Below are 26,387 nucleotides of genomic sequence, written 5' to 3'. Positions count from 1 at the left end.
ATTGTGTAAATTCTTGCATTGAACACAATGCTTGGTTAAATAAATGGAAATAACTATCAGCACATCCTTTTTGTAATTGGTACTTTGTGATTATATCCAACCAAAAAGAATATATATTATGTGATAAGTATGTATATGTTTCGGTTTTGACTTATCAATAAGATGACTATTTCCTATTAAAAGAAAGAACGAATTATATTAACTCTTTCTAATAATTCTACGTATTATTGTCGTTTCTAATATATATTGTACGTTGGTTTGACAAAATTAATCGGTAGGTGAAAACCAATAACTAGAAGTTTGAAGTTTAAAAATTATAGATTTTATCAGTGTTAAAAAATTATAGATTTTATTTGTATAGAAATGTTCGGCAAACAAGTTGGAAATATTAAAAATATAAAAGTGCATAAAGACTAAAAATTAAAAGCTACTTGAAATATATATATATATATATATATATATATATATATATATATATATATATATATATATATATATATATATATATATATATATTTTTTTTTTTAAAGGTAAAGTTAAAAGTCCATATCAATGAATTTTTTTTTATTTTTTTAATTCGATCTTTTTCCTTGAAGGATAAAAGCTAAAAGTTCATTGCCAAACACATTATATAATAAAATAAATTTGCCAGCAAACAATAGATTTAGTAAAAAAAAAAACTATTAGTGGACTATTATTCACACATTTGTTTGATGTATCATTGTATATTATCATAGCCCATTACTTTGTATGTATTTCATGTATCAGCCCATAACATAATATTGTATTTATATACTTTTTCAATAATACAATAATGATTATGGGAAAACAAGGTCTAGCATGGTATTAGAGTGGTAACTCTCAACCCTAGCCGCGTCTCCATCTTCCAGTTGATATTCTTCTTCTTCTCCTTTTATTCTCTGTTGTTCTCTTCTTCATCACCATGACATGTGAAAGCAGTTCTTCTACAAAGCCCACTCACAAGGCATATGGTATCACAAATATTAAAACCTATGTCCCTCTCATTTTGGATTTCTCGCTCGAAACTACGAACAATGGAGTGATATCTTCCATGCTCACTACATCGCATATGGTGTTGTTGATCCAATCTACAATATATACTACTCCCCAAATACATCTCCACCGAAAAACACGAAGTGGCAAGAACTTTATTAAGTTGTCAAGTTGTGGCTATTTGCTTCTATTTCTCAGAACTTGATCACTTCAGCCTACTCTATTAAAGCTTCTGCTCGCAAAATCTGGATGAACTTACAAACACTCTTCTATGATGATGTTGATTCTACAGCTATGCAATTAGAAAATGGTTTAATAAACATCGCTTTGGGGGAACTTAACCATTCATAAATATCTTTACGAAATCAAGAAGATTAACGATTTACTTGAAGGTCTTGGTGAAAAAGTCAAGGACAGGAATGTTGTTCTTCATACCCTAAACGGAATCCCGAAGAAATACGATAGTGTTTTCGGCATCATTCGCTTCACAAAGCCTCTACCCATCTTTTTTGAGATGAGATCTATGTTTGTGGTTGAAGAAACGAGACTTGGTACCTCTCATGTGACTGTTTCTTCTCCCGAACATCATACCTCTACGCCTTCCTTGCTTCACACTACAACTCCTTCCTCGTCGGTGAATCGTGGGGGTAGGGGCGGCTCTCACCGGGGAAATTTCAATTGACGTGACGGTAGTCGGGACAACCATCAACAGTGACAACCGTCCTTTCCATTTCCTACTGGTCAACAATTGCACAACACTCTGTACGTGTGGGTTTATTTCCCACCTCCGGTCGCTACTTCTCCCTCCTAGATCCCTTTTGCCCAGACCCAACAAATGTGGTCTCTTTCCTATATATTACTTCAGCCGTCCCACAACAACAACAACCTTTATTAGGGCAGGCCCACATCCAAAAGCCCATGAATTCTTAGAAGTAGGCCTCTAACACCATCAGCTACAACTCCTCAAGCCCATGTGCATTCGACAGGCCCAAATAAGCTCCTATGGGCTTGGCTTGGTAACGATCAGCCCACTTCGCTACCAACATTGTTCAATACGATTGTTAAATGATCTGGGAAATGATTGTTGGGTAATGGACATAGGGGCAACATACTATGTTCACACCAATGCATGTATTCTCAAATCCATCTTTAATAATCATTATCATCGTCCTATTTATGTTGGTAACGGTTTTGCAATACCTGTTATGACTTCAGGACATTCCATTTTTCCTATTCCAAATATTTATCATACTTTTCATTTACCAAATGCTCTTATCACACCTAATTTCATTGAAAATATTATATATGTTCGCAAGTTTACTACTCATAACAATTGCTCTATTGATTTTGATCCTTATGGTTTTACAATTCTTGATTATTAGACTCATTGTCCTATCATTTGTTGTGATAGCTTCGGGCCTCTTTATCATGTCACTAGCTCCAAAAGCCATGCCTTCATCTCCACATCGTCTACCATTTGGCATCAACGGTTCGGTCATCCCACATATCCAGTCTTGAAGCATTTATTTTCTAGTAGTTCAATTTCTTGTCGTTTACCAAAAGATAATGTTACTTGCCAAGCTTTTCAACTTGGCAAGCACACTAGACTACCATTTTATTTTTCTGATTCTATTACTTCTAAACCTTTTGAAACTATTCATTCTAACGTGTGGACATCTTTGGGTATACCCTCTCAAAAATAGATATGAAAATTTCAAAAATTCTTACACCTCTCCAACATCATCAACACTCAAGTTGGGGTATTATTAACCAATTACAGTGTGACAAAGCAGGGGGGGGGGGGTGGGGTACAACAATAAAAATTTTCATGACCATCTCGCATCTCGTGGTATTACCTTTCGTTTCTAGTCTCCTCAGGCATCCCAACAAAATGGTAGATTAGAACGGATGATTCACACAATAACATGATGCAAACTCTTTTATTTCATTCCCACCTTCTTCCCTTTCTTTCGCCCGAAGCTCTCCACATGGAAACCCATCTTATTAATCTCTTAAAATCTGTCTCTATCTTAAATGAAACTCCACACTACCGCCTTTTCAACCATCATCGCACATATGATCACTTATGTGTCTTTGGTTTCCTTTGCTTTCTGCGCCTTCATACCACTCATAAATTCCAACCTCATTCCACCCCGTATATCTTCCTTGGATACCGCATCCATCATCTAGGTTTTTTGATGCTTTGATCTTTCCACTCAGAAGATCAATATCTCTCGTCATCTTACATTTGATGAGTCTATATTCCCCGACAACTCAAACACACCAACCAGCCCTCCTTCCTATGACTTCCATTCTGTCTTAGATATTTCACCTAATCTTCCCAAGATTCTTCACCCCACTCCACCTTCCCCCAACCCACGTAATCATCACCAGAGGGTGGAGACACCACTTCACTTCCCACACCTCTTCCCTCTCCTCATCATGAGAATCCTTCACCTTCTCTATCCACCTCCTACTAATCACATGTAATGTCCCGAAAATTACAAAGTGATTTTTCATTTTCAAAATAAATTAACCAATTAAAACCCTTATCTCCGAAAACATTGAGTAACATTCGTTTGATTTGAACCATACATTATCAGAGTTAAATTTACAAAATTGGCGAAACAAACATCTTTGATGCGTGTGTACAGTCCCGCCGAGCTCTTCTCACGAACGACTTGCAAGATGTTAAATACACAACTGCAAGAATAAAGCTTAGTGAGTTCCCAATGTACCACATATTCCATCATACATATAGTGCATCCACACAAGATCTCGACTCTGGCGTTGAGAAACCAAATCTCGTAACCACATACATGAATCGTATGCAATGTGCCCAACCTATGAGTTCATGGGCCTCCCCTAAATCATATAATGTGCTCCACCCAACCGTACATAATGGTCCCCACCCAACCATACAAGACATAAAATCGTATGTAATCAAGGATCTAATAGACAGTCGAATAGATGATCCACTCGAGAGCGAACAATCATACGAGAACATCTCAATCAAGCGTTAGACCAGGTATCTGAATTAGACTACAAAATATCACCTATCGCAAAACCCATAAGTCTCTCGGTCTTCGGACTAAATGTCTACCACTAGAGCCTTCTTGGCTAATACTGCAAATGTATGAACCTAATCCTGCCTCCTCTTTCGTTGTTGGATCTCCAACTACAGATCTCTTTCCATGGCTACTTCTACCAAACTGAGAGAGTCTTATGAATTGATATGTCCCCATGCTCTCAGATCTCCGTCCTCAACAAGTCATGGTAACGAGTCATCCTCATCTCCTACGAAGTCGAATACTGAGGGAAAAACATTCCTCTCTCTCTCTCTCACTCTCTCTAAACTTGGCAGTGATCTCAACCACCGACTCTATAGTCTGCTCAAGCGCTAGATAGTCCCGAGTCAACTTCTGAACTTCAACGGCTAGCACGAACTCTCTCTCAAATCCGGTGATAAAATCCTCTCATGACATGGACTCGACTGCATTTGGTTCGAGGCCCTGAACAACCTCGCACCACCAATCCCTAGCTCTATTGCACATAATACATGTCACAAAGCTGACCTTACCCTTCGCCGGACAGAAGCTAGCGCGAAAGGCACTCTCCAGATCGGCAACCCAATGCATACTGATGATCGACTCCCTACTCCCAAAGAAATAAAGAACTCCATAAGTATCAAACTCCCTGAAGGAAACCTCCCGAGCTCTGAGACAACCGACCTCCAAATCAGCCCAAAGAACCCTAAGTTGCCCATCCATCACTAAAATCAACTCATCCTTGAGTGAGTTGATCATCCGAGGAAATTCTTCTATCATAAATCTTGAAATCTCTGCAACGATGATGTCGCAGACATCCCTCTCACTCTGGATTTGCATCACCAACATGAAAGGTCGACATCCTAAATCTGAATGATTATGGAAACACATCGAAATCAATGCATGTCACACCCCAAACCGGAACAGCGGAAACGTTCGAGGGCGGAGGACGTTATTTTTAGTATCACAACACATGTATCATAACAATCATAGTAACAAACAACCATTGTATTAATATTAAAGTGTTTACAAAGCAGTGATTCACAAAAGATTGAGTTTAAAAGTAAATAAGAAAACAAGACATGAAGCTACTATACATCATCTTCTGAATCCCAGCGCACGTACCTGTCTACTAGTTCCCTGAGAATACAAGTTATTTTGAAAGAGTAGATCAACATTTAAGTTGCTGAGTTCATTAGTATTTTAGTGATGTAAAGTAAGTTGTAAGTTTTTAGAAAAGTTCTCCTATTCCTCCAGAAGATCCTATATCTTCTTATATGATGAAAGATAAGTAAAAATGACTCTACAATCCTTTCTATGAGTACTAAATGGATACAAGTTATATAAAACCTAGAGTAAACAGACAATCGATTGTGTGTATCTGCCCTAAGCCTACAACCAAACAAGGAACATGAAATGAGGTGGAAGTCACACATCCTGTTGTTTGTTAGATCTTCATTGTATATAACCCCAGTGTATTCATTCGGTACTTACAGAGTTAATTGTAATAGTTCCTTTATTTGATAAACGCATTCTTTAAGAAAAACTCTTGTTTCCTTTAGTAAAAATAGTAACCACAATAGTTCCTCCTATAATCACTTAGTTTATACAAGCTATATATAATTTAGTATCGAACGGATAGTTAATTGTGTGAATCTGCCCTAAGCCCACAACCAAACAAGGAACAGGAAGTAAGGCGGAAAGCAGACATCCAACTGCCTATTGGATATTAATTATATATAACTCTGATGTATAAACTAAGGCATTATAGAATTAACCACTAAAGGTCCGTTAAGTTATATTGGTTTAAGAAAATGGATTAAACCCTTTTTCTGATAGTTTCTAGTTTAGCCTACTAAATGTTCTAACTAAAAGGTATGTTTTTGTACTAGAAAACGATGTATTGAATTAGTATACTATGACCTGATGTATACCTGTTACTCCTTATGATTACTTGGTGTATACGAAATATATATATAACTACAATCGGATAGATAGTAGATTGGGTGCATCTGCTCTAAGCCCACAACCAAACAAGGAATAGGAAATGAAGCGGCAAGCACACACTTTACTGTCTACTAAATTTGATTAATATATATCCTTGATGTATGCACTAAGGAATCATAAAGTTAGCATTATAGGCCCCTTTCTAAATGAATGTTCTAGGACTCAACTGTACTGTTTGTCTTTTGTAAGCTTTCCCAAGTTTAGGACTAGCTTTACTAGAAAATAGTTTGCATTACTTTTTATGTGAGAAGATCATAATATGAATGTAACGGGAAAAATGAAAATATCCAGTAATGTTGTAAAAAGTAACTACTGAACACTTAGTACCTTAAAATCAGTTTGTTAATTTAAGGTTAAAATGTGAGAATCTTGTAACCATACTGATATGACACGTGATTAACACGACGACCTAATGGCGCCAAAACTGATGTGACATTTGTCACCCGTAGACTTGCAAGTCCCACTGTAGCTAGCAGCAAGGTATGGGGTGTCAATCCCGTATAGATCTATACACAAACTCATGCTCTCCCTCTAGGAGACTCTGGTTACAAAAAGCAACCTAGCAAGTATATTGCTAAGTCGTGAAGTAGTGGTTTCACATTATTGTTATCTTGTTCTTGTTATCAAATGTTCCTTCTGTTCTTGTTATTGCATGTTCCTCCCTGTTTCTCTTTATAATATGCTCTTTCTGTCCTAGTTATAGTATGTATTGAACCCCTAAACTATACCTATTATAGTTTACTAGTATGTTTACTTGAACTGTTACTGATTTGAAGAAAAGACTCATTTATCTACTGAGTTATGATTGTACTTTAAAAAGAGTGTTTTATAAACAATAAAGCAACATAACTTAAAAAGATTTTTTGAAATGGTTTTGATCACTTATAGAAGCATAAGAAGTCCTTTATGGTGATGGTTATCACAAATAACATTTACACAATTATCATTGTGTTCAACTTGTATTGCCCCCCCCCCCCCCCCCCTTAAAAGTATTTAAAAGATTGATTATAGGGGTATGAAATCACCTTATGTGGGTGATTCAATTGAAGGTTTGCGTTAGGATGAGAAGTTCCACAAATGAATTCCCGAGACACAAACGAGTCCTAAATCACATATATTGGCATATATATAGGCATGTAATTAGTGTTTTAAACAACTAACATGCAAGGAAACACCCTTACTAGGAAAATCTTAGAATGAAGTGTTACAATCATATGTGATTGCATTAAAGGTGTTTACGGCCACCCACAAGGGTGTGTTTACGACCAATGGTGTTTAAGGCCAATGCATGAAATGGCTTGAGTTTACGACCAAGATTTGGAGAAGTTCACGACCATGCAAGGGTTTACGGCCTAGGGAGATGCTCATGGCCATAAAATCTTATTGTTCTTGGGAAATGGTTGTTTTCAAGGGTGTATGTTAAGCGCTTTTATAGGATAACTAGTATATGGAAGGATACTTACGTTTTGAAGCTTGAAGGGGGTGTTCACGGTCCAAGAACTAGTATGTGTTCTTGGTGTAAGTGATGAAGATTTGAAGATCTACCCAAAAGAGATGAAATCATGGATGAAATCATAGGGTTTCACTAGATTAAGCAAGGTACCATCTAACAAATGAAAGAAACACTTACTTATGAAGATCAAGATGAAAAGTCTTGATGATAGTTGAGAGAGAATCGAGTTTCTTGACTTGGAAGTGTGAGAAGTGAATAAAAATGAAGGGATATCATGTATATGGGAGGAGTTTATGGCCAACCAAGAGATTACGGCCGTAATATCTAGTTTATGGCCGTAAACTCCAAGTGTTGGAGTTTTTCGACTTGAATGTTGCACACTGAACTCTAGTAGATACTTCCTAACACCCAATCCTTGAGTGTACTAGGTTTAGAACTCATTATAATGACCCTTAAAAAGGCTAGAAGGAAATAGAATTAAGTCTTACTTTTGGTTGATTGGTAGGATTTACAGGATAAAAATTTCCGGGTTGTCACATCATCCCCCCATTAGATGGAATTTCGTCCCGAAATTAGCTTTCTTAGTAAAACTCATGGGGTGGTGCTCCTCTGATTGGCTGAATACCCACTCGTAGACCTGGAAACTTTGCCCTTACGCTCATGATAGGATTCATACTTGGTCCATCTATCATCGTCTCGTGTATACAAGTCGTATATAACTAAGATTAGTAAGACGGTCGGACGTACGACTCTGCCTCATGTCCACAACCAAACAAGGAACAAGAGATAGGGTGGAAACACACATACTAAATTTGTGTAATCATAATTATATACCACCCTTGCGTATACACTTAATAGTGATAGGTGGGCTGTATTCATCCTTAACCTCTATGCTTGAACTTGATCTACTAGACGAGTGGTAGTTCAGGAAGGTCTGCTGAGTACACGTCAACAAGGTTTCGAAGGGCAAAGTGCTCCTCACATGAGTACTTTGGATTTTTAGAAGACTAGAGACAATATTGAGGTCTAGGTGGGGTTTTCGTTACGAATGACGAGGATTTCGTGAATTTGACGGTCAAGGCGATGGAAACATATGAACTTAGTATGGTAAGGACCACACCAATCCATGACGAACGATGACAACGGAATTTTTACAGAAACAAAGGTTGGGCCGACTTGAAAGAAGAGTTTGTTATACAATGGTGTATCCCAAGTGTGTTCGACAATGTACTCTGTGTAAATGTTCTAGTGCTTTCTGTTTTCTCCTTGATGCTACCACTTCCACAGATTGTACCGCGATGAGCAAGTACTAATAGTGCAGTGTTTTGATAACTAGTGTTGATACTCTATATTATGATCCTCCTCGACACCTCTATGATCGCCCGACATATACAAGTTATGTATAATTAAGATGAATAAGACGGTCGACTGAGTGACTCTGCCCTAAATCCACAGCCAAACAAGGAACAGGAATTAAGGCGGAATCACTCACTCTAAGTCTGCAAAATCTTAGCTATGCACAACCCTAATGTACATACTAAGCCATCATAGCTTCCCTGAACGGATCTTTAGTTCTCTTATGAATGTTGTGACTTGTTTCGGATAAGTAGGTTATTATAATTACTTTTAAATGTTCCCCCAAGTTTTAATCTAATACAAATATTTAATTAATTTTTAAACCAATTATTATTTCGAAGACGTACCGCTGGTCGCTGGGGACTCCAGGGTAGCTTCTCCTACGGTGATCATCAGAATTCTTCCATCCGCTCCTAAATTCTTCGTGATCAGGTAGTCCCTCTTGTAGTGCCTTGTCTCACCACAACCATACCAGGCCTGGTTTACTTCAATTCCGGGGACTTGAGGGATTGGTTGTGTCGGTGCCCTGCAGAACCGGGCAGTGTGCCCCTTCTTGTGGCAATTCAAGCGTTGAATTTCCCGACATACTCCGATGTGGTGGTAGTTACACTTTCCACACTTCGGGAGAGTTCCAACATATTGACTGGCAGGTGCTAGAATAGCAGGTGTTGCGGTGGCGTATGCAGTAACCATTTGTAGCTCCTACGGGGTTTCCTGTGTTGTTCGCTCTTTCCTCTTTTTCCATGACTTTTGTTTATGGTCTCCTCCCTTCGATGGCTCGGGAATAGGGACCACTATGCTATGGCGGACTCCATGGTCAATGAGTCGCTGGGCCAGGCGTTTAGCGCTATCGAATGTAGTCGGGTTAGAAGACAGTACATCCCCTTGAATCGGGGTAGATAATACCCAGATGTACCTTTCTATCTTCTTACTCTTCGGGGTAACCATCTCAGGGCATAGTGCTGCCAGGTCGCTAAACCTGTCAGGTTAGGTCATTATGTCTGAGCCGACCATGGTATGCTCCCATAGCTCTTGTTCCAGCTTTTGAACTTCGCCTCTAGGGCAGTATTCTTCTATCATCAACTCTTTTAGGTTCTCCCAACTTATGGAGTTAGCTACTGATAGGGTCAGTGACTTAACATGACTATTCCACCATGTTAGAGCTCTGTCGGAGAAGGTGCAGGCAGCAAACTTAACTTTGCTCCCTTCTAGGCACAGACAGATTGCAAAGACCGAATCTGTTTTCTCGAACAATCGCATCAGAGCAATGACTCCACTATTTCCATTAAAGGATTTGGGTTTGCAGTTCATGAAGTCCTTGTACAAACACTCCCGTGGGTGTCCGTGGGTAACTTCGGGGTATGTTAAGTGGGTACCGCTACCAGTTCTGTTGGTACCACTTTCGCTAATATGGGCTAAAGCAGCTGATACTGCGGCTGCTATTTCTGCTTGGAGAGCAGCATGATCGAATTGAGGAAGAGGTAGTAGAGTTTGAGTTGGAGTTATCGGAGTAGTGCGTCTCGCTGATCGACGTGGAGGCATCTTGATAAAAAGAATACAAGATGAAATGGAAATAAGTCTATAGTGGTGGATATAAGTCGAAAGCTGAAAGACTAAGTTATCCTAGTTCTGAGTGTATCTGATTCTGACTTGTATAGGGTTCTGGAAACAATTCATAAAAGAGTCTATATAAAATAAACTTTATGAATCAGAAGTGGCTATCCTCAAATGAATCTCTGTGAATTGAATAACTGATACCAACTGCATGAAAAGAAATAATTCTAACACATTGTGTGAGTAGTGTAATCACTAGCCCACGAAGCCAATTAAGGTAATTATTTATTAGTGTGACGCATAAGACATTTTAGTTTCTCCGGCTGATCCCTCCTTGGAAAAATCTTCATGTTTCTCCTTGTTTCCTCTACTGGCTGCTATGGTGGAGTGGTTACACCTATCTGGGTTTGTCGTGCGAAAATGGAAGTGTCTAAAGAATCTATGAGATTAAGGGTAACACTATGGGGTGATCCTTACAGGGTCCTCCTATAATTGCGCAATGTATACAAGTTGTATATAATTTAAGATTAAACAGACCTTCAAATAAGTGATCCTACTCCAAAACCACAACCAAACAAGGAACAGGTAGTGAAGCATAGATCACAAATTCTAAGTCTATAAAATCTCAATTATATAAAACCTTGGAAGTATACACTCTAGAATTATAGACCTACCAGAAGGGTCTTTTAAGTTCTCACATAAGTTATTTATAGTGCCTACAATACTCCTATAGTATTTGAATTTAATGAACTTGGTATGTTTTAAACTTGTTCTTGTCTTGTAGAATCATAAAATACTCCCATAGTATTCTAACTTTCATGTTCTGATCTAGAAATCCCTTAAATAGTGTTAGGTAAGTTTTAAGACTGTTGCAACACCACATCACTCCCAAACACATGTCGGTCACATCTCAAATGAATATAGTTGATCATGCTATATTGATCCTAGATATGATTACATAACTGTCCAGGTTTGACCACAGTGTTCATTCTTTTAAATACTTTTGTTCTGTTCTTCTTGTGATACTTGTTCTAGTATGTATATATGTATAAGCATGTATGTATACTTTTATAAAGTATTGTTATATTCTTAAAATATATTATTATTCATAGCACTTAGGCCCCATTGTAATTATAGTTGTATTTCTTTTATCGGCTGATATACTTAGTTCACTATCAACAATGCTATGATACCAATCTGTCACACCCCCAAACCGGAACGACGGAAGCATTCGGGGGCAGAGGACGTCATGTTTAGTATCACAACACATGTATCATAGCAATCATAGTAACAAACAACCATTATATTAATATTAAACTGTTTACAAAGCAGTGATTCACAAAAGATTGAATCCAAAAGTAAATAAAAAAACAAGACATGAAGCTACTATACTTCATCTTCTGAATCCCAACGCACGTACCTGTCTACTAGTTCCCTGAGAATACAAGTTATTTTGAAAGAGTAGATCAACATTTAAGTTGCTGAGTTCATAAGTATTTTAGTGATGTAAAGTAAGTTGTAAGGTCTTTTAGAAAAGTTCTCCTATTCCTCCAGAAGATCCTATATCTTCTTATATGATGAAAGATAAGTAAAAATGACTCTACAATCCTTTCTATGAGTACTAAATGGATACAAGTTATAGAAAACCCAAAGTAAACAGACAATCGATTGTGTGTATCTGCCCTAAGCCTACAACAAAACAAGGAACAGGAAATGAGGCGGAAGTCACACATCCCGTTGTTTGTTAGATCTTCATTGTATATAACCCCGGTGTATTCATTTGGTACTTACAGAGTTAATTGTAATAGTTCCATTATTTTATAAAAACATTCTTTAAGAAAAACCATTATTTCCTTTAGTAAAAATAGTAACCACAATAGTTTCTCCTGTAATCACTTAGTTTATACAAGTTATATATAATTTAATATCGAACAGATAGTTAATTGTGTGAATCTGCCCTAAGCCCACAACCAAACAAGGAACAGGAAGTAAGGTGGAAAACACACATCCAACTGCCTATTGGATATTAACTCTATATAACCCTGATGTATAAACTAAGACATTATAGAATTAACCACTAAAGGTCCGTTAAGTTATACTGGTTTAAGAAAATGGATTACACACTTTTTCTGATAATTTTCTAGTTTAGCCTACTAAATGTTCTAACCGAAAAGTATGTTTTTGTACTAAAATGATGTATTGAATTCGTATATTATGACCTGACCTATACCTGGTACTCCTTAAGATTACTTGGTCTATACGATATATATATATATATATATATATATATATATATATATATATATATATATATATATAACTAGAATTGGATAGATAGTAGATGGGGTGCATCTGCTATAAGCCCACAACCAAACAAGGAATAGGAAATGAAGCGGAAAGCACACACTCTACTGTCTATCTGATTTGATTAATATATATCCTTGATGTATGTACTAAGGAATCATAAAGTTAGCACTATATGCCCCTTTCTAAATTAATGTTCTAAGACTCAACTGTACTGTTTGTCTTTTGTAATCTTTCCTAAGTTTAAGACTATCTTTACTAGAAAATAATTTGCATTACTTTTTATGTGAGAGGATCAGAATATGAATGTAATGGGAAAATGAAAGTATCCAATAATGTTGTAAAAAGTAACTACTGAACACTTACTACCTTTAAATCAATTTGTTAATTTAAGGTTAAAATGTGAGAATGTTGTAACCATACTGATATGACACGTGATTAACACGACGACCTAATGGCGTAGAAACTGATGTGACATTTGTCACCCATAGACTTGCAAGTCCCACTGTAGCTAGCAATAAGGTGTGGGGTGTCAATCCCATATATATCTATACACAAGCTTATGCTCTCCCTCTAGGAGACTCTGGTTACAAAACACAACCTAGCAAGTATATTCCTAAGTCGTGAAGTAGTGGTTTCACATTATTGTTATCTTTTTCTTGTTATCATATGTTCCTTTTGTTTTTGTTATTGTATGTTCCTCCCTGTTTCTCTTTATAGTATGTTCTTTCTGTCCTAGTTATAGTATGTACTGAACCCCTAAACTATATCTATTATAGTTTACTAGTATGTTTACTTGAAGTGTTGCTGATTTGAAGAAAAGATTCATTTATCTACCGAGTTATGGTTTTGATCACTTATAGAAGCATAAGAAATCCTTTAATGTGATGGTTATCACAAATAACATTTACACAATTATCATTGTGTTCAACTTGTATCCCCCCTAAAAGCATTTAAAAGATTGATTATAGGCGTATGAACTCACCTTATGTGGGTGATTCAATTGAAGGTTTGCGTCAGGATGAGAAGTTCCACAAATGAATTCCCAAGACACAAATGAGTCCTAAATGACATATATAGGCATGTAATCAGTGTTTTAAACAACTAACATGCAAGGAAACACCCTTACGGACTAGGAAACACTTAGAATGAAGTGTTACAATCATATGTGATTTCATTAAAGGTTTTTACGGCCACCCAGAAGGGTGTGTTTACAGCCAATGCATGAAATGGCTTGAGTTTACGGCCAAGACTTGGAGAAGTTCACGACCATGAAAGGGTTTACGGCCAAGGGAGATGCTCATGGCCGTAAACTCTTATTATTCTTGGGAAATGGTTGTTTTCAAGGGTGTATGTTAAGAGATTCTATAGGATAATTAGTATATAGAAGGATACTTACGTTTTGAAGCTTGAAGGGGGTGTTCACGGTCCAAGAACTAGTATGTGTTCTTGGTGTTCTTGGTGTAAGTGATGAAGATTTGAAGATCTACCCAAAAGAGATGAAATCATGGATGAAATCATAGGGTTTCACTAGATTAAGCAAGGTACCATCTAACAAATGAAAGAAACACTTACTTATTTGAAGATCAAGATGAAAAATCTTGATGATAGTTGAGAGAAAATCGAGTTTCTTGACTTGGAAGTGTGAGAATTGAATAAAAATGAAGGAATATCATGTATATTAGAGGAGTTTATGGCCAGCCAAGAGATTACGGCCGTAATCTCTAGTTTACGGCCGTAAACTCCAAGTGTTGGATTTTTACGGCTTGAATGTTGCACATTGAGCTCTAGTAGATACTTCCTAACACCCAATACTTGAGTGTACTAGGTTTAGAACTCATTAGAATGACCCTTAACAAGGCTAGAAGGAAATAGAATTAAGTCTTACTTTTGGTTGATTGGCTGGATTTACAAGATTAAAGTTTTCGGGTTGTCACAATGCACAATGCAACCCACACTATACATACCCACTTAAAAGTTCCTTGGAAATCCTAAAACATTCTATGACGTAAGTGTTGGTCTCGTGATTTCAACAGTACATACCTAATACTACCTTCCAGACCTATCCATACTCGTTCAAATGACTATTCCAAGACTCCCGAGTCACTTCGTGTCACTCTACCAAACTCCTCACGTGCATGCATATGTCTATCCACATACATAGTACCGCACTTCCTATACTATCTCTTTAGGATCCTCCCTTCACTCACTTCCGCATTGCTAGAACCCCCATCAACATCGCTGTTTGCCTTGTACACGCAAGTTATACACAATACATGATCAAACAGATTGTCGAATAAGTGATTCTACCTACGCCTACAACCATACGAGGAACATGAAATAAGGCTAAATCAATCATTATAAGGCTATGCAATCATGATCGTACACAACTCTAAAACATACACCTAGAAACCAACATTACCAATCAAGACTTCAAACAACACATAACAAATAATTCTCTAGACTATAAGGCATCACAGATGTCAGGCAATTCTATCGTGCAATTCCTGAGCAGATCTACAACTCACATTCTAGCATGTATAATAATTCATAATACAAATATAAGCTCAAATTGGTATATTGGGAATCACTTACTTCCTGAGCTCTAGCTGACTGTACGCATCACATCCTCTAATTATTGCAAAAACCTTTTTAGAAAATCCTTTTCCTTGAGTAAAAACATTTTATTTTCAAAAACTTATTTAGAAAGTCTCTCAGTCCATAGTTTAAGTTTAGACACACCGCAAGGCGTGCTTGAATCCCTCAAACCAAGGCTTTGATACGAACTTGTAACGTCCCGAAAATTACAAAGGGATTTTTCATTTCTATAACAAATTAACCGAATAAAATCTTTATCTCCGAAATCATTGAGTAACATTCATTTGATTTGAGCCCTACATTATCAGAGTTACATTTACAAAATTAGGGAAACGAACATCTTTGATGTGTGTGTACAGTCGCACCGAGCTCTTCACACGAACGACCTGCAAATTTTAAATCCATGATTATAAGCATAAAGCTTAGTGAGTACCCAGTATACCACATATGTTGGATAAGGTGTCTAACTCCATAACTATATTTGGTATGTACTTGACCCGACCTGACATGGTCCATTTGGGTTGCACTTCATAGGAAAAATTTGTATGGATAGTTTTTTGAGAATATTATATTTATTATTTATTAATATATTATAAGTTATAATATATTAATATGAAATCATATTGTTTAATTAGTACTGATCAAGAATTAATTTGAAATTAATTTAGTGATAAAAAAGAAACTAATTAAATATGGACTTATATATATATATATATATATATATATATATATATATATATATATATATATATATATAGAATGGGCCAATGTCCATTTAGGATGGGCTAAACTTGCATGGAAGTCCATGGAGATTTTAACACATGGATCGTATGGAAATGAAAGTTCATGGGTATTAGGGTTTACATGGATGTAACCCTAATCCACCATACCGTATAAAGAGGTCTTCGGCACTTGAAATGGCACTAGTGTGTGAGATAACAAGGGTTGGCCGATTTCAAGAGTGCATCATATTCTCTCAAAGTCTTCCAAGTTATTTTGGTGATTTGTGATTCCACTTAAGGCATTCACATTATTGGTGCTAGGCTTTTCAAGCTCCAAGCAATCAAACACAAGAAAATGTATGTCATCCTACCAAGTTTTTATATTACTTGTACCCCATGATATGCTAGTTAAGATGAAAGCCTTGGAAAATAAAAGTTTGCATGTATAATAGAGAAAACATAGATCCAAGGTTTCTAGGGTTTCATGTACACCATAGGAGTGTTAGAATGCTCAAAACCCTTCAGTGGTATCAGAGCCTAGGCTTGTTTTCAATTATACTTGATGCAAATTGCTCAAAAAAGTCGAATTTCTGCTCTCTGTTCAGTGAAGTCGCCGAGTCCGTGGGGGGACTCTGCGAGTCCATGTGAAAACTCATCCAACTCGTCGAGTTGGTTCTTGCACTCGACGAGTCGGAGGCCATGAGTGCAGAATTTCGAGTTTTATTGCTGGAATTGGACTAGGATCATTACCCTAAACTGTTTTGAGATTATTAAACCTGTTTTTGATGTGGTAATGATTGTGCTTATCCAATTTCAATGATAATTTTCAAAGTTTCAGGTCTTATATAATGTTTATATGATACTTGAAATTTGTTGATATGAATGTTTCTTGCTTATGAGTTTTGTTAGATCATAGGAATTATTTGCAAATTGTTTGTTAGTTAATTGTTGATCTAAATGCTTCATAATGGACGCCATAACTTGTCCTCAAGTTATGGAATTCCAAAAGTCTCATCCATTAAAAGCCTTTAAAACTCATAAGTTATAGAAATGAAAGGTTTTGAATAGTTTCAAAACTTGCCCTCAAGTTTTGGAATTTGTAAAGTCTCACACACATTAATACTTTAATTCCAATCCCTAGAATTTTAAAAGTTTAAAATTCAACCCTTATACATTATAGTATTATAAGTTAATTATATATATATATATATATATATATATATATATATATATATATATATATATATATATATATATAAGATCAAGTTAGTCTTACCATTAGTAGGCCTCATTCACGAAGCCGGTCTATAAGGGGGGTATAAGGTTGTTGCCTATAAAATGGCAGCTTAATGGGTGTCCACTCTCAGCCACCACTTCCTTGACTGGTGGAGAGTTATTAGCTGAACGGGTAGGATAGGAAACTAATTCTCATTAAGTATGATGATTATTATAAAGTAACTAAATATTTTATAAATTCCCAATCTTAGTTACTTTAGGAAAATTGAATTTGGTGCTAACCCATGAAATTACACTTTGTACCTTACCAAGTTGTTAGTGAAGCGTGTGTGGTTAACCGACACACTAACATGGACTAGTAAGAGTGGAAAAGGGTAACTTAATGTTTATCATAAATTGGTAGAGCGCGTGTGGTTAACCGGCACATCGATTAGGTGATAAAATTAAGGGTACCAAGTTAATTTGCATGGTTATTCACACTTTGTTTTGTGATCCTCGGCATCCCAGTCACAAACTTGAAGGGCACAATCGATATTTAAACATGCCATTGAAAAGTTCAATGAATCTAAAAAGAATCTAGGAATTTCAATTCATTAAAACTTAATAATTTATTTCATTTTTTATGGTGGAAATTGGTGAATCGTCATTCGCCTACCATAAAATATTTTGTAGCTTGGATTACGACATCCTCTTCCAAGTTATAAAATATTGTGTTGGGTCCTAGCCTTAATATTACATTTTGGTGTCTTATTAAGGACTCTTTATCTAATCTAAACTTGTCTTTTCTTCTTTTCAAATGTCTTCCAACAATGTTTCTGGCTCAAACCTTATCGGCTCCTCTCTCTCTCTCTCATGAATCTTTGTGGGAGAGTCATCTTTGATGGTTCCAACTTTAATGATTAGATCAGGAACACCAGGATGGTCACACGTTACGAGGACAAGGAATATGTCCTCGACAAGGATCTGAATGAAATTGATGAGTCTTCTGCTACTCCACAAGAGATCGCTGACTTTAGGACTCATGAGAGAGATGCCACCAAGGTGGCATGTATCATTTTGGCGACAATGACAGCTGAACTCCAAAAGTCCTATGAAGACTTTTACCCATTTGAGATGCACATGGACCTGATGGACAGATACCATAAGAGTGCTCATCAAGAGAGGTATGTAATCATCTCTTCCATGATAACAACCTGAATGAAGGATGGTGAAACCATCACAGGCCACATCCAGAAAATGCAAAGGTTTGCGTACCGTTTACTGAAGTTGGATGTGATCTTCCCCGAGGAGCTGGCTATTGATATCATATTGCACTCCTTACCACCATGTTATGATCAGTTCCAAATGACCTTTCATATGAACAAGGAGGAGGTCACACTCAGCAAGCGCCGAAAGTGGTCTCAAAGGTAAATCGGTTGTTACCACTCCTACTCCTACCATCGCCCCTGTTTTGGTAATCGGGCAAGGTAAAGGAAAGAAGAGTAAGATCCATTCAAAGGGTCATAAGGGAAAGTCCCTTGATGGTTCCTCTTCAAGTGGAACCAAAGGTGGTCCTGCTACTCCCTCTGGCAACCCTAAAGAAGTTGAATGCTTTTATTGTCATGATAAGGGGCACTGGAAGCGAAGCTACCCCAAGTACTTGCAGGATGTTAAGGATGGGAAAGTAAAACCCACCTATGCAGGTATTTACACTATATTGTCTAAAATCTGACCACATAGTAATTGTTGGGTCATTGATACAGGTTGTGGAATTCACATATGTTCTGATTTGCAGGGCCTAAAAAGAAGTGAGGATGTGGAGCACATGAAGATAAACTTAATCATGGGGAATAGGAAAGCTAAACATGTCACCAAGATTGGAGTTTATTCTTTATTGCTGAGTAGTGGGTTAATATTAGATTTGAATAAATGTTGTTACTCGTCTGAAATGGCGAGAAATATTATTTCTTTTCATGGTTTGTACAAGCAAGGATTTACTTTTTCATTTGATAATGAATGTGGTGCTATTAATGCTTTTTATGATGGTTTTTGATGAGTTGAAAACTCTATTAACATCGTTTAGATTCTTAGCAAGTAAATCAGAAAGTAAATAAAAGTATGAACACACAATGAATCAAACAAGTGTTGAATGATTGAATCTGCAACACCTCAAAAGAGCTCGGCAAAGAACTTCTACTGTAGAGGTGTGCTAGGGTTACAATATAATAAAAGAGATAGTAATCAAGAAGGGTACTAATGATGATGCATGCATGCACCATAAATACTAAACCATAATAACAAAAACACAGATGGACAAGCCCAACCCGTGACAATAATGGACCGACTACAAAAACCCAATGACGCAACTCCTAGACTCAACATTCTCCCCCTTTGCGTCAATTGAGGCAATATATCATTTTGGTTGAGTGAGGGTGGATTTCTTCACTATCTTGAATAGCTTTCGTATGATGGAAAGAAGTTTTTGACGAAAGTCTATATACCACCAAAGCATATATGAAAAAATCTTCTTATCAGCTTCACTTTTTAGATTACACCTGTAAATGATGTCAAGGATGTGCTCCAGACAAGTGGTGGAAAACAGGTGTTTGTCATCAAAAGCAAACAAGCACTTTTTTCCTTCGGCTTTGGTGAACATGACAGTGTGATACTTCGGGTTGATCTTACCCATCTGCATCATGTTGACGTCGCTTGCCTTCCCAATTGGTTTGATTGTATGCTTCTTACTTAAGGCATAGGCGATCTCTTGACCCATCTTGGCAACTTCAAGAATGTAACACACCAACATTCGCTTGATGTGATCGATTGTGACAACCCGAGATTTCCATTCTGTACAAACCATATCAACTCAGTAGAAGATTAGAACAATTACAGTGAATTTCCATACTTTTGGGTATAAGTTTGAGTATTTCAGGTTTACACTTATGGAGATATCAGGAGAGTGGATGCACTAGGGTTTTGTGCAACTCTGTTATTCCAAAACTCTATGATATTAGAGTTCATTCCGTGAATAAAATATTTTCTGCCAAAAATCCCAGGACTATATATAGGATTCTGAGCCATATTTATTCATTAGTTACATTTCAACCTAGAGAAAAGCCAAATTCTCTCTCAAGGATCTTCGGACTTTCGTCCCAGAATGTGAGTACTTCTATCTAGTTGTATTATATAGCTTATTAAGTGCTTAATAACCTAGATTACATGTCAAAACAACAAGATTTAGGAGTTTACCGCCCAAGAACATCTTGGACCGTAAACCCTCCTTTAATGCACAAATGGTGCCTAGTCCTTTCCTTAAGCAATGAAACTAGTTTGGACTTGTACCCTAATGTGTTTAGGACTAGAAAACACACTTAGAACACCAAGAGTAAGGTGTTCACGACCCAAGAAGTTCCAGGGCCGTGAACTCCAAACAATAGGGCAAAATGGTGTTTTAAACCCTCCAAAAGCCTTGGACACTAGCTTGGATTAGTTGCTAGTTAAATTAGGGACTTAGAAAACCAAAACACCCTTCCAAGGGAGATTACGGCCGTAATCTCCAAGGGGTTGGTCCCAAGGCTGTGAACTCCTCAAAGGAGTTAAAAGGAAGCCCTAACACTCTAGTAAACCTTGATTTTTAGCATAGAACATTACAACATGGACATAAGGACCAAGATTCATGAAATGGTACTCCTTACCATGAGTTTACAGCCGTAAACTCATGGGGGAGTGGTCCCAGGGCCGTGAACATTAAACAAGGCCATTTTAGGGCCTTAAACCTACCCAAACACTTGTTTAAGCTTTGAAGCACTTAACGACTTAAGTTGTAATAGCTTTGAGCATCATTTAGAGACCCAAATGAGAGTTTACGGCCAGGAGTTTACTCCCCTGGGGCGTAAACTCCAACACACATGGTCTTTGGACCATAAACTCCTGTATGAGGCTTTGCACTCCTTTGTTGCAACTCGATAACCTCCTAGCACTTGACCAAAGTGTTTTCCTCGCAATAGGATGTTTATACATGTTTAATTAGTGGTAAAATAACTAATTGGTTATATACATATGTCTTCATATGTATTTAGGATTATTGTGTGTGTCTAAGTCTTCACTTGACATCAAGCACTGGTCCGACACTTCCTTCCGATCCGCTCACTGCAGGTGAGGTCTTACCCCTTGAATTTGTTGGAATAGTGTCTAAGGCTGCAACTATATTAGGCAAGTATTTGACCCGATTGTGCATGGTCCTTTTGGGTTGCCTTCACCATAGCAACTTGACAGGATTATTTATTATGAGAGAATAAATATTATTAATATAATAATATAAAGAATAATAATATTGTTATTTGATTAATATAAGTCATAAATTAATTAGTATTAATTTAGTGACTTAAAGAGATTAATTAAATAAGAGGGTATAAACTATCAATTGTTTGATAGTTACACTTTGGGCTGTAAATCCTTATTGGATAGAGGATGGACGAATTCTAGGGCTTGGGATAGCCTCAAATTCGTCCAAGGCTTATCCAAGGAAAGGATTTGGATTGCTTTAAGGAAAGATTATCCAACTAGGGTTTAAGGGTGAAACCCTAGGTGCCTTACAAGTATAAATAGACCCCTAGGGCAAGGGAAATCGGCACCTCTGCTAAAGCAAAGAGCCCCTGGCTGATTTCTAATCCCTATCCTCTCTCTCTCTCTCTCTCTCTCTCTCAAGTCATCCTCCTTGCTAGTTGGTGTTTGTAAGCCATTAGAGGAGTGACAATTGTGACTCTAGAGCTCCAAGACAACAAGATCTAAACAAGAGATTCAAAGGTAAACTTCTAGATCTGATTTTGTATTGTTCTTATACCTAATTAGTCATTAGAAGTCTTGGATTCAAAACATGTTTAATTAGAGAAACCTAGATCCAAGCATTAGGGTTTTGCATGCGCACATAGGAAAGTTCTTATGGCTAAAACCCATCAGTGGTATCAGAGCCTAGATTGGTTTCTATTAAATTGTTGCTTGTTTGTTTGAATCTTGTTTGCAAAATTCAATTTTTGTGTTTCTGTGTCATGAACTCGACGAGTCTTATGGTGGACTCGACGAGTTAGCCTGACTCGACGAGTCCAGTTGGGAACTCGACGAGTTCGAGCATCAGGAAGGGCCAGATTCGGGATTTTTTGATATTTATCTTATGGAAACTTGCCTTTATTATATTAGATCAACCCTAATCCGATATTTTGATATATATATGACTATAATCTTGATCTAATTAAAGATATTTATCAACTAATAAAATATTTAATTTCCTTATGTGATAATTAATTAATTATTTTGATTAAATTGGTAATTATCTTGCAAGAAATCTTTAAATAAATCAAATATGGATAATTATGGAATTAATTGTTAATTAAGATTATTTGTTATTTGATCCTCCATGTTTTAAATGTTTAAAACTTGTCCTCAAGTTTTGAAATTTATGTTTTTTGATTAAAAGTTTTAATGTAGACAATTTAAATTTCAAACCCTAGAATTTTACAAGTTTAAAATACAACCCTATACTAATATAATATTACAAGATTAATATATATGTATAACTAAAATGCTAGTCTTACCGTTAGTAGGCCTCATTCACGAAGCCGATCTATAAGGTGGGTATAAGGTTGCGGCCTATAAAATGGCGCTTAATGGGTGTACACTCACACCCACCGCTTGCTTGATTGGTGGAGGGTCGTTAGCCGAACGGGTAGGATAGGGCAACCTCATCCTCTCATTAAAAGTATAATATGAAATATAAAGTAACTAGATGTTTTTAAAATTTCCCAATCTTAGTTACTTTAGGAAAAGTGAATTGATCCAATCCCATGAAATTACACTTTGCACCCTTGCTAAGAAGTTAGTGGAGCGTGTGTGGTTTACCGGCACACTAATTAGTTCTAAGAAAAGGTGGAAAAGGGTGATTCATTGTTTATCATAGTTCGATGGAGCATGTGTGGTTTACCGGCACATCGAATAGGTGATCGTTACAATGAAGGCACCATGTGAATTTGCATGGTAATTCACACCCGCTTTGTGATCCTCGGTATCCCTGTCACAAACAAGAGGGGCATATCGAGATTTAAACATGCCATTGAAATGTTTCAATGAATCTCATCTAAACCTAGGAATTCTCAAATTCATTTAGAACTTATAGTTAGGTTTTATGGTGGAGAATTAGTGAATCGTCATTCACTTACCTTCAAATTGTTTGCATGTTAGATTACGGCATCCCTTTTCTAATATGTAAATATTGTTGTTGGATCCTAGCCTTAATTTTTCTTATTGGGTGATAATTAGGGATTCATATTCTAATCTATCTTTGTCCTTTCTATTTATAGATGTCAAACGCGGACAACGCTGCTGCTAGTTCTTTCACATTGATGAGCCTTTGTCAAAAGGTCACCTTCGATGGGATGAACTTTAGCGAATGGGTAAGATACATTCTCATTATTTCTCGCTATGAGGATAAGGAGTATGTCCTCGATGAGAAGCATGATAAAATCGACCCTGAAATCGCTACTCCGGCTGAAATGACTGCTTTTGAAACTCATGAGCGCGATGCAACGAAGGTACATTGCATCATGATAGCCACTATGAACTCCGAATTCCAAAAGTCCTATGAGGACATGTACCCATATGAGATGCATCAAGACTTATTGGATAGATACCACCAAAACGCGAGACAAGAGCATTATGAGATTTTCACTAACATGATTTCCGCTAATATGGGTCATGGAGAGTCTCTTACCGTGCACCTGCAAAAGATGCAAATGTATGTCGACCGTCTTCGCAAGTTGAATGTGGACTTTGGGGAAGATTTAGCGATCGACATGGTGCTTCACTCTTTGCCTCCAAGTTACAATCAATTTAGGATGACCTACCACATTAACAAAGAAGAGGTCACCCTAAGCAAACTCCAAGGTCTCTTGAGGGTCGCTGAGAGCAACTTCAAGGACAAGTCTATTGCACCAACTCCCAATCCACCCGCTGCTCTTGTCTTGGCTATTGGACAAGGAAAGGGAAAGAAGAGGAAGGCTTCGTCTAAGAACTATCGCAAGGTTAAAGCCCGAGATGGTGCCTTTTCTAGTGGGACCAAAGTTGATCCTGCTAAACCCTACCCTAACCCAAAGGAGGCAGAGTGCCACAACTGCCACAAGATAGGACATTGGAAGAGAAGCTGCCCAGAGTACCTGCAAGCCATCAAGGAAGGAAAGATCAAGCCGTCTTTCGCAGGTATATACACAATTAAATCTAACGATTCATCTCATGCTATTTCTTGGGTTCTTAATACCGGTTGTGGTTACCACATTTGTTCTAATGTGCAGGGACTAAGAAGAAATAGGGATGTGGAGCATGGAAGGATTAATCTAATCATGGGGAACAGAAGATCGTTGCCTGTGACCAAGATTGGAGTGTATTCTTTAGTGCTTAGGAATGGTTTAAGTTTAGATTTGAACAATTGTTGCTATTCGCCAGAAATGGCTAGAAACATCATTTAATTTCATGGTTTGTTTAGACAAGGTTTTAGATTTTCTTTTAATAATGAGAATGGTTCTATTTTGGCTTATCTAAATGGTGTCTTTTATTTTGAAGCAATACCGTGTAATGAAATTTATGAAACTGTTATGATTGTTGATACCTTAGGAAATGATGTTTTGAACATAGATTCTTCCAATAGTATGGATAGAGCATCCTTGTGGCATTGTCGTCTTGGACATGTCAACAAAAGCGCATAGCCCAACTCCAAAAGGATGGAGTGTTGGAGTCATTCGACCTTAGGGAAGATGACAAGTGCGAGTCTTGTTTACTTGGAAAGATGACTAAGTCACCCTTCACAAGTACGTGTGAAAGGGGTGAGGGTCTATTGGACCTAATACATAACGATGTATGTGGACCGTTTAGATCAACCACGAAGGATGGGAACCGCTTCTATGTGACTTTTACCGATGACTATAGTAGATATGGGTATATCTATTTAATCAAGCAAAAGTCAGAAACTTTTGAAAAGTTCAAAGAGTTCAAGAATGAAGTGGAGAATCAATTGGGCAGGAAAATCAAGATGCTTCGATCCGATCGAGGAGGAGAGTACCTAAGTCTTGAATTCCACGATTATCTCAAGGAGTGTGGAATAGTTTCACAATTGACGCCTCCTAGGACACCGCAGTTGAATGGTGTGGCAGAAAGGTGTAATCGAACCTTATTGGATATGGTTCGCTCTATGATGAGTCGTGCTTCACTATCAATCTCTTTTTGGGGGTATTCCTTAGAGACTGACGCCCATATTCTTAACCGAGTCCCTACTAAGAAGGTTGCGAAAACACCTCACGAAATGTGGACAGGGAAAGCTCCCTCTTTAGCACATATCAAGGTTTGGGGTTGCGAGGCTTTCGTAAGACGAGATACTCACGACAAACTCGAACCTCGTAGTGAGAGATGTATTTTCATCGGCTACCCGCAGAAATCCTTTGGATATCTCTTCTATAGACCGAAGGACAATGTTGTCTTCGTTGCGAGGAGAGGAGTTTTCCAAGAGTGAGAACTCATAGGCCAAGGAGACAGTGGGAGGCAAATCGAGCTTGAAGAGATTCAAGAGTCGATAGATGAAGGAACCTCTACCGCTGGCACTCAACTCGAGGAGGAAACTCCGATTGAATCGATTGGCGAGTCCTTACCTCTTAGACGTTCCGAAAGAGTTAGAGTTCAACCCCAGTTTTATGGTTTTCATATTACTACCGAAGGGGACACGTATATTAGTGATGGTACACTAATAAACCTTGATGAACCTAATAGCTATAAGGAAGCCATGGCAGGCCCGGAGTCTGCGAAATGGAAATAGGTAATGGATAGCGAGATCCAATCCATGTATGATAACCAAGTTTGGAATTTGGATGATAATGTGCCCGGACGTAAGACCGTTGGGTGCAAATGGATCTTCAAGAAGAATACCGACGTGGATGGAAACGTACACACATATAAAGCGCGATTGGTTGCGAAGGGCTTTACTCAAACTCCCGGAGTTGACTATGATGAGACCTTCTCACCAGTTGCAAAGATAAAATCTATTAGAGTGATGCTAGCGATTGCCGCATTTCATGATTATGA

This window comes from Lactuca sativa, chromosome 7 (genome assembly GCF_002870075.4).
Source record: "Lactuca sativa cultivar Salinas chromosome 7, Lsat_Salinas_v11, whole genome shotgun sequence".
NCBI lineage: Eukaryota > Viridiplantae > Streptophyta > Magnoliopsida > Asterales > Asteraceae > Lactuca > Lactuca sativa.
Note: the sequence above shows the minus strand (reverse complement) of the source record.